Source organism: Podarcis vaucheri (assembly GCF_965113315.1).
Source record: "Podarcis vaucheri genome assembly, chromosome: 3".
Classification (NCBI taxonomy): Eukaryota; Metazoa; Chordata; class Lepidosauria; order Squamata; family Lacertidae; genus Podarcis; species Podarcis vaucheri.
The window spans coordinates 125707191-125722755 of NC_138761.1; the positions used below are offsets into that span (position 1 = coordinate 125707191).

General features: G+C 43.1%; 1 protein-coding gene across 1 annotated transcript in view; it reads left to right on the forward strand.

Annotated features, from left to right (window-relative positions):
• LOC309528742 (uncharacterized protein) overlaps positions 1-15565 on the forward strand; it is a 50988-nt gene that overhangs the window by 27998 nt on the left and 7425 nt on the right. The window lies entirely within an intron of this gene.

Here is a 15565-nt window from a genome sequence, read left to right on the forward strand (position 1 = left end):
ATCATTCTAGCCTGGGAAGCTTGCAAAAATCGATAAATGTATGGGTGGACAAAAACATGCCCATCTGGGTGGATTTTGACATTTTAAAAGAAATGTCCAGGGTTTTGAGGGGGGTGGGGGGTGTTGGGCTCAGGCTGCTCTGCGCGCCACAGCTGCTGCCAGCCCGAGTCAGGGAAAGAGGCGCATGGGGGCAGCAGCCCCACCCGCCCACAGGCCTCTTTCCCTGGCTTGGCCTGTCCTGGTTTTTTGCTCTTCAAGATATGACAACCCTATTCTACTGTCATACATGAACAACAATCTTACTTGAATACATGTCAAGTCAGCTCAATCTTATTTATGTTTACCAAACACACTGGCTTGCCCCCGTGACTGAGGAGGCAAGTGCCGTGCAACATGCACATGCTGTGTGCACACGTTGTGCAACTTGCTGATGTCATGCGAGCATGCTGCATGATGTGCACGCACTGTACGCGCATGCTGCGCAATGTGCTGAAGTCACTCGCACGCAATGTGCTGACATGTCATGCACATGCCATGCAGTTTGAGCACATGACACAAGCTTGCTGCGCAGCTTGTGAAAGTGATGTGAGCACAGCATGAGCACAGTTGCCACAGAATTTTGAGGGGGCCTGGTCCCTTCCTTGAAACTTTTGGGGCACCCTCGCCCCCCCCCATGGCACCTCTGATGTTTACTCCAATGTGGGTGCCACTGAGTTCAATGGGACTTATTCCAAAGTAATTGCGGCCTTTGACTTTTGATTCATGCATACAGTGGTACCTCAGGTTAAGTACTTAATTCGTTCCGGAGGTCCGTTCTTAACCTGAAACTGTGCTTAACCTGAAGCACCACTTTAGCTAATGGGGCCTCCCACTGCTGCTGTGCTGCCGGAGCCCGATTCCTGTTCTCATCCTGAAGCAAAGTTCTTAACCTGAAGCACTATTTCTGGGTTAGCAGAGTCTGTACCCTGAAGCGTATGTACCCTGAAGCGTATGTAACCTGAGGTACCACTGTATTGAATTTAGTGGTATTTACAGCGAGGCTCCTCACGGGTCTCTGCCATGGGAGCATATTCACCCAGTGCGATTTAAGGTGCTGCTTTTGACCTTTAAAGCCCTTCACGGCCTAGGACCCTCGTACCTACAGGACCGCCTCGCCTGGTCTGCCCCACGGAGAGCCTCAAGGTCCATAAATAGCAACACCCTAGAGGTCCCAGGCCCTAAGGAAGTTAGATTGGCTTCAACCAGAGCCAGGGCCTTCTCAACATTGGCTCCGGTCTGGAGGAACTCTCTGCCTCATGACACCAGGGCCCTGCAGGATCTGATCTCTTTCCGCAGGGCCTGTAAGACAGAGTTGCTCCGCCTGGCCTTTGGCTTGGAGCCAATTTGATTCCCTCCCTCCCTCTCTTTCTTTTTTCTTTCTCCTCCTGTGATGAGGCTGCATTTTAGTATTTTAATGTTTCAATATTTTAATGTTGTATTTTAATCTTCTTTTTAAGTTGTATTCATTCAACTTGTTTTTATTATTGCTTGTTAGCTGCCCTGAGCCCGGCCTTATCATCATCATCATCATCATCATCATCATCTGTGTAAACCTGCATGGGCTTGGGCTAAACTGTTGCACTGCTAAGTGTACTGTTTGTTTGTGGGTGCCAGACACACATAATTCCTGGATTTAGTAAATCAATGCTTGGAGAGTTAAACTAGAAGTGAGGCTCTTAATAGTAGAGGGGTGGAGCCAGTAGTCCCTCCCAAAGTGCTGGCTCCACCCCCTCTGGTAGCCAATCAGAGAGAGGCTCCAGCCCTCTGGTGGAAGTCTGACGTACTGCGTCACCAGACTCTGGTCTGGCTTGGCTGTCCATCACAACAGACCATTAACAGAGAACAAAGACAGGGAGACGGGCTCTGAGCAACGCAAAGCAGATGGGAGGAACCCCTCTCTGGACTCTGAGAGAGGCAAAGCAGAGTGGAGAGTTTAGGGTTGCGGCTGGGGCTGATAAAGGCTGGAAGAAAACAGATTCAGCCTGTAAAACGCAGCAAGCTGAAGAAAGGCCGAGCCACAGCTGGTGTCTTCTGAAGCCAATGCTGTGGCTATGGCAGAAGCAAGACTCTCTTGGAGTGTCAATGCTGTGAGCCCCTCCATTATAGACTCAGGTTGTATATATGTGTAAATAAACCATACAGTGGTATCTCTAGATACGAACGGGATCCGATCCGGAGCCCCGTTCGCATCTAGAACTAAATGTAAGTAGCGACGGCATGTCTGCGCACGCACACATCGTTTTTTGCCGCTTCTGTGCATGCGCGTGACGTCATTTTGAGCGTCTGTGCATGCGCAAGTGGCAAAACCCGGAAGTGACACACTCCGTTACTTCCGGGTTGCCGAGGAGCGCAACTCGAACGCGCTCAACTCGAAGCGTATTCAACCCGAGGTATGACTGTATGTCATAAAGACACCACATTCTCCCCTGGGCCTCATTTCCAATGAAAACACGAAGCCCAAGTAAGTCCCTGGAGCCCTAGAATCTGACACCGCCCACAGATTGTGGTGATGTGCAACAAAACATGGTAGCGTGTTTCATTGTTACTGGCAGCCATCTTCTCAGTAAACGAATGTACCAATACCAGAGAGAATAACTTTTTGTCTTTGCAAAATATAGCTCAGAAAGAACATTCCTGGGGAGACACAGCATATACTTTAGATAGTGCTGAATGCCAAGTGATTAGCTTTTAATTATTATGGTGTAAATTACTTAACAAGTTTGTACTTTTCATGGTAACTGTTATCACATGACATTTACAGAGCTCTCTCTGAATTTCACAGTCACTGTGGCAGCTGCATAATTACAGATCTTACACAAAATGGGTATTGTGCCAAGGTTCTAACACCCCTTTTTGGGGGTGGGGTGGGGGGCTTAAATAGCTAGAACGAGAGCTTGGGGATTTAGATAAGAACTACCAAACTGAACCAGATAGCTCTGATTGTTATAGGAGTTTTGCATACACCCACACCCATTATATTTCTAAAATTGAAAATCCAGTCACAAAAGTTGTTGAGCTCTTCTTTGCTTGGGGTGGGGGAGCAAAGTTTCCACCCGGATGCTGCTTATGGACTCAAAGGAAACTTACTGTATGTATGTAGCACATTTCAATTACGAAGTGATTGGTCCATTTATTATTCAGTCTCATGGTTCCAGATTCTAGAGTTTTATACACCAAGCATAAAGCTCCTTCAACAGTTATCTCTAGTGTACTATACTTGTGATGGTGAAGCCTCAGGCTCTGACTGATTGGCTGACCTGTGTGAAGGCACAGAATTCTGTTAGAATATTTGCTGTCCTAATTCTGCAGTGGGATGGAAATACATGAGCTCGACTGGAATTAAAAGCTCACTCAAGCTACAAGGACAATAGGCAAAATTCTAGGTGCTGCAGAGGCACAAAGCTAAGGTGTGAGAGACTACTCTGTGCAAGTTGTGCATTTCTTCTGATTCTACAGAATTTGTTGGTAATTTGTTGATGAAGCTGCAAGCACCTCACCACTTATTTGCTTCCTTCCTTGTTAATTTCATCAGATCAAGAGGAGTTGAATATCCAATTCCAGGAAGTGGGCGGGTGGGGAATCTTGTGCCTTCAAGTAAATTATTTTTGAAACATGGAGATTGTTTCAACTTTTGACCAGCTTCAAATTCCACTTCCTTGCCCCTCTTTTTGAAGTGGTGTTTGAGTAGATAATGGCCTCTCAACTCCAAACACTCTTGGATGACACAGGATATCTGGATTCATTTCAATCTGGCTTCAGGTATGGTTTTGGCATTGGAACACTATCATTCTGATGAAGAACTTTCATGAGAAAATGGCAGGGGAATGTGGTCCTTGTCATTTTCCTGAACCTCTGAGCACTTCAGTACTATCAAAATTGTGTCCTTTGGCGTTCAGAATTCAGAATCTGGGGAACTGTGATCCCATTCATACTTATCTCATTGATTCCAGATACTGGTGCTGGGAGTGGGGGGACAGTTGCTCTGACAGTTGTGTCATGGGGCATTATAGAACTATGTTCTGCCCTCCATGCTATTTATTGCCAATGTAAAGTTGCTGGGAAATACTGTTCTAATAATTGGGTTGAAACATCAGTAATACTGACAGGGTGCTTGTGGGTTTGTGCTCAATGCTGTGCCCTCCCACCCCTTGACATTCATGACTAATCAAAGTGATCTTGGGGGTGGGATGACTGGATGGGTTCTGAGTGTTGTTTTTTTGCATGAGGGGCTCATGCCTGCTGCCTTGAAGGAGTGATAATGGTCCATTCCTGGTGGGGGGTGGGAACCACCCTGGAACAAATAGAATTTTAACAGCTACTACCCAGTTGCAAATACTCCCCTTTCTTGGAGAAACTAGTTATCTAGACCCATTCCAATCTGGATTCAGGACTGTGTTTGCCTTGGTCATTGTATTGCCCGAAAAATGGCCCGTTGGTGGTACTCCTGGTTTTGATGTAAATGTAGCTTTAAATCTTTATATATCTGCTGAAATGTCATGGCTTGACCAACTACCAAACACCTGCCCCCCCCCCTGGAGAGAACAAGATGCCTGACAAGTGACCTGTACCTAGTTTGGCCCCAAAGATATGCCTGTTGGCTGACCATCAAGGCTGTGAGAACAAAGTGACTGCATGAGCACACCTGTTATCAGACCATGCTCTCAAACCCATGTATAAGAGCCCAGTTTCAGCAGTTCTCAGAGACTTCTTGCACAAGACTTACCAGAGGACGTTGGCTATTGTTCCCAGGGTCTCCACAGCAATTGAGGAACCATGAACTTCGCTTTTGCAGTTATCTCCCTAATATCCTTTTGTTTTTGTATTTTTTGCTTGGTCCCTTATGTTAACTGCTATTTTATCTTATTATTAATATTTTCCGATTAATAAACCACTTCTTCACCTGACAGTCTGATAGTCCTCCATCTGCTGGGATCTGAAAGAACCTTTTGCCTGAGTGATAGGAAGAGTGATTCTGCTGTTCCCTCTCAATATCATTTCAGCTTTTGATATCACTGACTATGATATCCTCATACCAGATACTGGGTACCACTTAATATTTAAAGTTTATTGGGCATTAAGCATAATACTCCATTCACCTATTACTCCCTGGGTTACTGAATGGAAGATTCAGCTTTCCAAGGACCAAAATTCATTGACTTTTGGGCCTTCCTATCCATTAGTAGCCATGCTATCCACCAGTTTTGGAGGATTACTTGATCAATCACAATGTAATTCATAAATGAAGTGGGCTTTATCTCTGTATCACTAGCTGCAGATGTTACCTGGCAGTGATTCAACAGCTTCATCTAGCACTCTAGACTGAATGTTAAACCATTACTAGCTACAATGGAACAGAAAATGCAAGAGCATATTAAGTTTACATAAACCACAGGATGCAAGATAAGGACAAATAAATGAAGGCTTTGACACATAAAAGAGATAAATCAGAACTATATCCTGAACTCAACCTTTTGCATCTTCAGAGAAATACTAACCTCTTCCAAACAATCAGCAAGCAAAATAATATTTTTTACTTACTTGGAAGTAATCTATCTATACCCTAGTCATCTGAAGGCTGCTGCTGAGGGGCTAGGGATAAAAAAAAGGCCAGGGTTGCTGGAGGAATCTCTCATATGCCTCATTCCAAATACAGAAAATTAAGCGAGTCACAACACTAAGGGTTAATTCACGCAAACATCTAGCTCATTTGATTTATCTCCAGTTGGTGACGTTGGCTGTGTACAATTTAGTGGCTTAAAATGCATGTGAACGTGGCTTCAGACACAGCAATGGGAGTGCCCTGGAGCCAGAGTAAATGGAAATGTATGCACAGCCCTTTTCTTCACTGCATGTATAAAACGGCTGCAGTGTAAAATGTGTTTGCATTGACAACAGTAGGATGTGGTTTTTTTTAAGCTTGGTGTTTGATCTGCGATTGCTTTCACAAATGCAAGTAAGGAAATTATAAAATGATAGGCATGCAAACGTAAATCAACCCTAAGACATTAGCAGACAACTTCAGCATTGCAAATGTAGAAATCCAAGGATCGATGGGTATAGCAGCCCACAAAAACAGTGGGTTGGTTAGACTCTACACCAGGGGTCAGCAAACTTTTTCAGGAGGGGGCCGGTTCACTGTCCCTCAGACCTTCTGTGGGGTCGGACTATATTTTGGGGAAAAAATGAATGAATTCCTATGCCCCACAAATAACCAGAGATGCGTTTTAAATAAAAGCACACATTCTACTCATGTAAAAACATGCTGATTCCCAGATTGAGAAGGCGATGGGGCCAGATCCGGCCCCCGGGCCTTAGGTTGCCTAGCCCTGCTCTACACTCATATGTGCTTCCCACTGCAAATAATGGCTGGCATGCCATGCATGAGTGACCGAGGGCCGCTTTGGAGGCTCCTACTTCCCCACTCTTGCACCCTTGGGGGTAGGCAATGGATCACATCATTTAATTTTAGTATTTCTAGACTACTTTAAAAGACAAGGCTAGGTAATTTATCAAGCATTAGATGGGTATAAGGAACTCTGCTAGATGGTGTTTTGAGACTCCATTACATTCTGCGACTGAATCACTGAATTTCCTGTGAGGAAAGAGAGAAATAATACAGTGCTAAACCCTAATTTGCCACTGGATCAAGAAAGGACTTTGATTGCCCAAGGCCACATGGGAAGGAAGGAACTCCCCAGTGGAGGTTTGGCATCATAATTAGACTTACACGAAGAAAGGATTTCACCCTTTTCTACTCAGAGAAGAATATATCAATCTTGCCAATCAATGAAGCAATTTGTATTTGAATAGGATTTTCTCTGCGAGAGAATTCTTTTATTTTTAAAAAGCAATCTATTAAAGTCCATACTTTTGTCAGAACTAAGCTTTATAAAATCCTATTAAAATCCTTCCCAAACCCACTGTATCTCTTTCTTTTCTATACTCCCAATTACATTCTTTAGAACTCTTCTGGAAGTATTGGTAAGTGAACATCTTGAGGGTTCTGAATTCATGCAATTGAAGGGGGAGGCGAAAGGAGTGTTTTTCTTTTGACAGTATAGTTTAGTTCAAAACACTTTCTACTGCTCTTGATCGGAGCTTGGAACAGGCAGAGGTGGAGCTCCTTATGTAAGTTCTTGAAAATACTTTCCTCTTGGCATGCAGTTTCTTGTATTTTCAAGGGCAGATCTTCCTATCAGCCTTGCTTTTAAAACTCTGGAATGATTTGTGTTTCTTGCTGGGCGTGGATTGTTGAATCTGGCTTGGGAACTATGAGAACACTAATGTTTTAAACAACTGCCCTCTTATTCAGATCCACTTATGACAAAGGATCCATATCGTGAATAGAAGGTCTAGGTTCTAAGCTGATATGTAGAAGGGGTCATATACACTGAGGGTGCCCCTTCCAAGAATAGTAACTTGACATGCTCAGGCCAAAGCTTAGCCAAAATGCAGAAAAGGCAAAAACATTTCTCTATAGCCAGGTCTTTGATTGGCTGACCATACTATTGCATTATAAATGTCTTTGTGGGAGGGGGGAATATCAGTTGGTTTGGTGGTGGAGGTGTACTTTGTGTTCCTGAAATATACTCAGAGTCGCAAAGTGATTTCATGCTCTTTATTCAGCTCATAGTGGTGAGGAGGAATGAATGAAAGTCCCCTCACAGTATCTGCTTTATATACATTATTTACACAATGGCCTGCACATGATTGGCTTATTCCGGAATTCTACTGTAAGCCAATCAGGTTGTGGATTCACTTCTATCTGGAGCAGGATTGGGTGGTTCCTGCCAACCAATCATACTGCTGCATTGTTCTAGGACCAATCAGACTGCTGCATTCTGAATCCTATTGTTCTAGGACCAATCAGACTGCTTCAGTTTGGATCCTATTCAACTCAGTACATAACAGTTCCTCATTTTTTATTTTTATGTTGTGAAGCACCCTGTGATCTTTGGATGAAGGGCTGTATTCAATTTTAATAAATAAATAATAAAAAACCTGTTTTTAGTGTTGTGTTTTAATTGCAACATGCAATAGAACCTTAGGGTGAAGGGTGGATTAAAATAATAATGATGATAATTAAAAATGAATACCAAGGGACCAGTCCTACCCTCCCACCCTCCTCCAGCCAGTTGCCTCTCTCCCACTTACCTGCTTTTGCTGTTTGTGTTCCCATATGGAGGCTTCCACAGTCTTGGTGGGTTGCTCTTTTTTGTCTCCTGAGAGATCCCCATCCCCAGGTGAGGCTGCGGAGGCAGGGAGAATGAAAAATTATGCTACCTTTTTCACTGTTATTGAGTGCAGAACTAAACCCTTAAGGAGCAAAGGATTCCCTTCCCAACCCAAGATGGCCTAAATTTTCTGCAGGTATCAGTAGTGTCTTTCTGGGGTTACATGAGCAGTACAGGCATCCCTCCACTTATGCATGTTATACACACATAACAAATAGAATCACAGAATTGTAGAGTGGGAAGGGACCACAGGGGTCATCTAGTCCAACCCCCTGGAGTGCAGGAAGCTCAACTAAAGCATCCAAGCAAACCAGGAAATGGCAGGAGAGAGCTGGAGACCTCCCTACTGTACCTGATTTCATGTAAGCCCGCGTAAATACAGGGATGCCTGTATATACTATCTGCACAGTGGTGCAACTCCAGCATAAATTAACAATGTTTGTGTTTCTTCTTGTACTGATGGTGCAATAGAATTTAGTAATGACCCCCCAGCCCCACCAGCAGATGGAGATCAGGAAACAGGAAACAGAGTTGTCCCTTATCTAACAACATTTCTATAGGCAGCTGGGGGTGTTGGTGAAGGTGGCCAAATAATCAAACGTGTTTGCTTGTTCTATCAACATGGTCTGTGGAAAAGGCCTTTGTTACTTTTAAACTTTTGACTGTTTCATGTAACCCTAACCCATGGCTCTAAAAGAATGGTTCCATATTTTCAGAATATGCTTTCTTGAGCTCCTGTTCTCTTTATTTTCATGTTCTATGCCTTCTCTAGCACACATTAAAGGAAGCCCAAAGTTTCTACCAACCTATTTACTTATACGTATCCTTTGTCTTGTTTGCGGGGGGGGGGAATCCCCCCCATCAACTCTGCACTAGTGACAGTTCATTTGTGGTCCTGAACAACCAGTGTAGCATTTATGTATCACTCAAGCAAACTTCCTTAAGCAGAAACATTTGGAACATGCCTAAACAGCTCAGGGCTCTTTCGTACAGTTTATAACATGCACCATTATGCTTCAAAACTACGTCTGATGTGGAAATAGATATTATCAGGGCCTAACAATGAAGTTTGGAAGGCAATGCTATTACAATTGCTAACTAACCAGAAAAGCAAAATAAATCCTTTGCTTATGCCAGAAAAGGGAGAGGGGAAATTGTTGTAGCTTGTTTTTCACCTTGAGCCACTGGATATTTGGGGATGGGGGGGGGAGGTGCTGTACAGTTTAGGTGAATACAGTGGTACCTTGGTTTACAAACTTAATCCGTTCCGGAAGTCCGTTCTTAAACCAAAACCGTTCTTAAAGCGAGGCATGCTTTTTCTAACGAGGCCTCCCGCCACCAGTGCCCTTCCAACATCTGGATTCCGTTCTTAGACCAAGGTAAAGTTCTCTAATCAAGACACTATTTCCAGTTTTGCGGTGTTTGTAAACCAAATCATTCTTAAACCGGACTGTTCTTAAACCGAGGGACCACTGTAAATTGTTTTGCTTTTTATCTAGACTCCACTGCCGGACCCACCAAAAACAACTGGGTTCACCAACAGGGCCCCTTATAAGACCTGTGTAAGATGATCTATCCCAAACCTGGAACTTGGCCGTGGTGCAAACTGTCAAAAAATGTTACAGATGGGTAGCCGTGTTGGTCTGCCATAGTCAAAATAAAAAAATTCCTTCCTGTAGCACCTTAAAGACCAACTAATGTGTATCTGAAGAAGTGTGCATGCACACGAAAGCTTATACCAAGAACTAACTTAGTTGGTCTTTAAGGTGCTACAGGAAGGAATTTTTTTTATTTTGTCAAAAAATGGTGGAACCACTGAAAGGGATAAATTTCAAGGTAAAATCCTTATTTGGGATGGACTTGTAGTATGAACAATAGAAAAATGGACTCCGCTTTCTGCCCATTGGATTGTGAACTGCACTTTCATTGAATTAGAAATAGATTTGTGTGTGTGTTGTTTGCTTTTTACAATACTGGAGAAAAGGGTTTGCAACTGTAACTTCTACTTCTAAGTAAATAGATAGGTAGATTAGGGTATCAGGTACATTAACAAGTTGGGCTACAGTATTTTGTCACCCTAAATCAGAAGTGTGTGTGTGTGTGTGTGTGTGTGTGACTTCAAAATGCCTTTTCTTTAATGAAAATGGCTTCTGGGTGCTACCAGAGGAATCACTATAGCACGTGGCTATAGTAACTGACTGAACACCTTGTTTGAAATTATGATTTCCCATTTTTCTCTCCATTTAAATAAATAGGTCGCTTTTTGTGCATAAAGTGACTAATGATGATAATGATAGTATCAGAATGCAGTTCACTGAAACAATTATTTAAAGGAGAGAAGAGGTAATAAAACATCATGTGAGCTGAAAATAAGTAAATTTAAATAAAGTTAAACCAAAATGATGCAAAGTTGTGAACCTGTAAGTTTGCTTTGAGGAAAATACTAATTTTAGAATTTTACATGTTTGGGGTTTTGCAGCAACTGATTATTTTATGCTGAAATTTGTAATTTCTCCAAGGAGCTAAACAGAATTGTAGCCCATTTCTGACACAAGCATGCTGATAAGCATCACTAGCTACATCTTTAATGCATGGTCCATATTTCTTTGTTCAGGTTTAATGTTAATTTTTAAAATGTTTACATACACAGAGGTGAAATAGGTTTCTCTAGGGCATGAAGGGCAGGATCTAAATGTCCCTCATTTTTGCCAGGGAAGTAGCAAATAATCTTTGTAAGAAAAAGATTTTATGCTATGAACTGGCTGTCAGCCAGCATTGAAAATTCAAGCTGCTTGCTTTTTATTAACTGGTATCAGAAACAACAAACAGCCTCAGCAAGATGGCAGCAGGCCATATGGCAAAATTAAAAAGCTATCTCCCAGCCTACCAGATAACAGAGTTCATTGTTTTAAAATGCAAGTATATAATCATAAACAGTCAACCACAATCTCCTCAGTCAGCCTACTGTACGCTGCCAACTGCAGTAAAACTGCAGTACTAGTATAAACCTCCTTAGCTGAACAATTCCCCATACAATTCAAATTAATTGGGTTTTCCCAATCAGTTTTCAACGACCTCTTCCATTTATCCCATTGTTTGGGTTGTTGGATCAGTACAACAGTTTCCCGCATTAATCTTAATGAGGATTGCCATATTTGTGGAATTTCCTGGACATTCTGGGAATACTGCAGTTGGAAACAGTATCTGGGCAGATATCGGCAAAATGTCCAGGAAAATCCAGATGTATGGCAACCCAGGTCGGCAGTTTTTTCTTAAAGATAACTCAAAAACAACTTTTGTGTGCGGATTCTCACTCTGAAATACGTCAAGCCTATCTTAGTATTGAGGGCACCAGTAGCAACACAGCCTACAATTCTATGATTCTATGAAATATGGGGCACAATCCCAGCCTAACCTAAACACCTTAAAGTCCCATTGTTTGCAAAGTCTGACTTTTACATGCACTTCCATTGCTCCTGTTTATTATTTAAGGTCACCTAGCCCATCTTCCATCACTCAAGGCAGCATACATGGCGTTACCATGTGATTTCCCATCAGACACCGACCAGACAATACTGGACCTGCTTCATTTCAGCATGGTTGCTGCCTCACATGCGCCCACCTGGAATCAAGGGTCTGAAAAAGTGTTGCCTGGATTGTGTTCATGATATTTGACAACCTTATCTACACACTGGCCTCACTCATAGGCATAGGCAGACTTTATTTTAGGTATGGGGCAGAACTGAGTTATCTGCAACAAAATTGGTGAGTTAGTTACCGTAAGTATTTTTATTTATTTACTTGATTTAAGTGGGGCAGCTGCCCCCCCATCCCCCGGCTAAGCCCATGGCCTCACATGAAACTGTGGTTGCTATGAGTTTCATCATGATAAAGTGGAGGGGGGATAATCCTATGTTGAGTGCTTTAGGCGACAGCAACACTGTATTCTCTCCCACATGGGTGGCAATGTGGTCTAAACCACTGTACCTCTTGAGCTTGCCAATCAGAATGTCAGCAGTTCGAATCTGTGTGACGGATGCTTTTTCCCAACTCCTGCCAACCTAGCAGCTCGAAAGCATACCAGTGCAAGTAGATAAATAGGTACTACTGCGGCAGGAAGGTAAATGGCATTTCCGTGTGCTCTGGCTTCAGTCACGGTGCTCCATGCACCAGAAGCAGTTTAGTCATGCTGGCCACATAACCCAGAAAAGCTGTCTGCAGACAAACGCTGGCTATCTCAGCCTGAAAGCAGAGGTGAGTGATGCAACCCGTAGTTGAATTCAACTGGACTTAACCATCCAGGGATCCCTTACCTTACTTTACCTACCTATACTCTTCCTTTCCCTTTAACCCAGGAGTGGTGAACCATTTTTAGTCCAAGGACGACATTCATCATTGGCCAACCTTTCAGGGGCCAGATGCTTGCAGTGGGTGTGGCCGAAAGTAGCTGTGGCCATCCCATAATCTCACAAACACAGGTACACAGAGAAAGAGCACCCCTCCTCAGCAGATCCATGCAGAGATGGGAGTCTTTACCCCGCCCCATTGAATAATCAGATGGCTGGACAGGGGTCACCTTGCATCTCCATCAGGATGCTGGCCTGGACAGAACTGTGTCTACATTCATTCATTCATTCACTGGTGTGGGGGGAACTGTCTAGAAAAAAATGGCCTGTAGGCACCAGTTCTAAAGTTGTTGAAGCACAGGATGACCAGGTGAGACCTGTTTAGGTTCTGGAACTCAGAGCATAATGTCTGCCCTCTCATTACAATGTGCCTTGTTTCTCCTACATTCCTTAGTTGGTATTTTGTCATTCAACAAAACCAGGTCAAAATACTAACTATAAAATTATTTTTTTACAAGCAAAATGAGCACATAGTACATCAAATGTGCGACCTTAGCAAACAATGGCTACATATACTAAAAACAAAAACAAAAATCAATTTATCCCATGATTTACATAGGTCATATTCACGTGGTTAGCAACTTGGTCCTAAACATAGTTCTCTCTGAAGTAAGGTGCTGAGTTTAATGGGACTTACCTTCTAGAAAGACTTCCCTCTGGGACTGTACCCTGGGACTTACTAAGTTTTGTCCAGTGTAATTTCAGTTTCAATTTACTTTTTCAGAAAACTTCATAACCCTTTCAAGGATTCTTTTTTTAATATATTTTATGGCTGTTTTCAATCTTGGCTTATCTCTGTCATATTTCATGCTCTATTCCACTTGGGGAGGTAGGATTCAATATTGAAGAACAAAGAAATCCAGTGCTTTTCTTCATTTCAGTCTTTTATATACATGGCACAGGTTCAATCCTGTTGCATTTGACTTATTCTGACTGCTACCAAACTAACCCTTTTTTGTGCCTTCTTTTCACCCTCTTGTAATTTTCTTTACCCCCTCCCTTTAATTTTGTCCATTTTGCATCCCCAGTCAGCCCCTAGTGTGCATTTCACACTCCTCTAAGAGGTTTGATACATTCCTTTATGCTTTTTCATCCAAGCTGATAGTCCAAAACACTAAGACACGCCAGAGGTTAGCATCAAACCTTCACAGCATTGCATTTTTCTCATCAGCTGGAGAGAAATTCAGCATTTTCCAATAAAAGGCTATGTCCCTTGAAGATTGCTGTTATTGATAAGAGAGAATAGAAAATCAGCCTGTAAATGTGCCATAGCAATAAAACACTATCTTCTGAAACTTCCCCCCATAATGCTAATCTCCTGACTAGAATCTCATAACAACTATGTGGAATAAAATAAATACATTCCCTGGGGGTAAAAATAAATAAATGAACTAACCACATCATTATCTATTTAAGAGGAAGAAAAGACTTGAAAGAGCCTTTTGGCATCCTTGCACAGAATATAGCACTATTTGAAACTGTACAAGACCACCAGTACTGTCATAAAACAAAACCTAGGTATATCACAGGCATGCTAATTGCATAGAATTAGGTATTTCTTATGTAAATTTGTCTTGAAAAAGCTGGAAAATGTAAATAGGTGCCAGCTCTGCTCTGCTAAATTAATCTAAAACAATAAATGCAAGGTGGACATCAGCGTCAAGCATTTAATGAACCCTAATTATGAAGTCCAAAGCTTTATAATTAAAAGCAATTCTAGAAACACAAGCATGTGAGCAAGTTATTGGGTGATCTCTCTGGGAACGTGGACTCTCTCCATGACACCTACCCAGAATTGTGGGTATGCAAGAAAGCAGGAGAGACAGGGCAGCACTGAACCTCTGCTTTCCACAATAATTTACTGGCAGTGGATTTCTGAACAGCTGTAATGATTTCATGGTTACCACTGCAAAGCAGGCCCTGAAAGAGCTGATAGTTAGAACCAGTGGTGGGGAAGGACTTGTCACAAAATACACATTTTACAGGCTTGTGGCACTGTGGGTTAAATCACAGAGCCTAGGACTTGCCGATCAGAAGGTCGGCGGTTCGAATCCCCGCGACGGGGTGAGCTCCCATTGCTCAGTCGCTGCTCCTGCCAACCTAGCAGTTTGAAATCACGTCAAAGTGCAAGTAGATAAATAGGTACCGCTCCAGCGGGAAGGTAAACGGCGATTCTGTGCACTGCTCTGGTTCGCCAGAAGCAGCTTAGTCATGCTGGCTACATGACCCGGAAGCTGTACCAATAAAGTGAGATGAGCGCCACAACCCCCGAGTTGGTCATGACTGGACCTAATGGTCAGGGGTCCCTTTACCTTTACCTTTACCTTTACCAGCATTTCTTAAACTGTGTTGCACTGTTGGATCACTATTCCATCATGTTTTGTTGCCTTTACAGTCATACCACTGTAGAGCGGGTATGAGGTTTTCAGAATTAAAACCTATCCTCAACTGTGTCCTTTATTCAACTATCCTTAGATAGTTAGAAATTAGTTTGAGAACCCAAATTGTGTTACGTCCAATTCTGAAAAGCTGAGAGTGGGAGAAAACACTTTTGAGATGGATAGAATTGTGTAGTATATGGGTAAAGGTAAAGGTATCCCTGCCCGTACGGGCCAGTCGTGTCCGACTCTAGGGTTGTGCGCTCATCTCACTTAAGAGGCCGGGAGCCAGCGCTGTCCGAAGACACTTCCAGGTCACGTGGCCAGCGTGACGAAGCTGCTCTGGCGAGCCAGCACCAGCGCAGCACACGGAAACGCCGTTTACCTTCCTGCTATAAAGCGGTACCTATTTATCTACTTGCACTTAGGGGTGCTTTCGAACTGCTAGGTGGGCAGGAGCTGGGACCGAACGACGGGGGCTCACCCCATCGCGGGGATTCAAACCGCC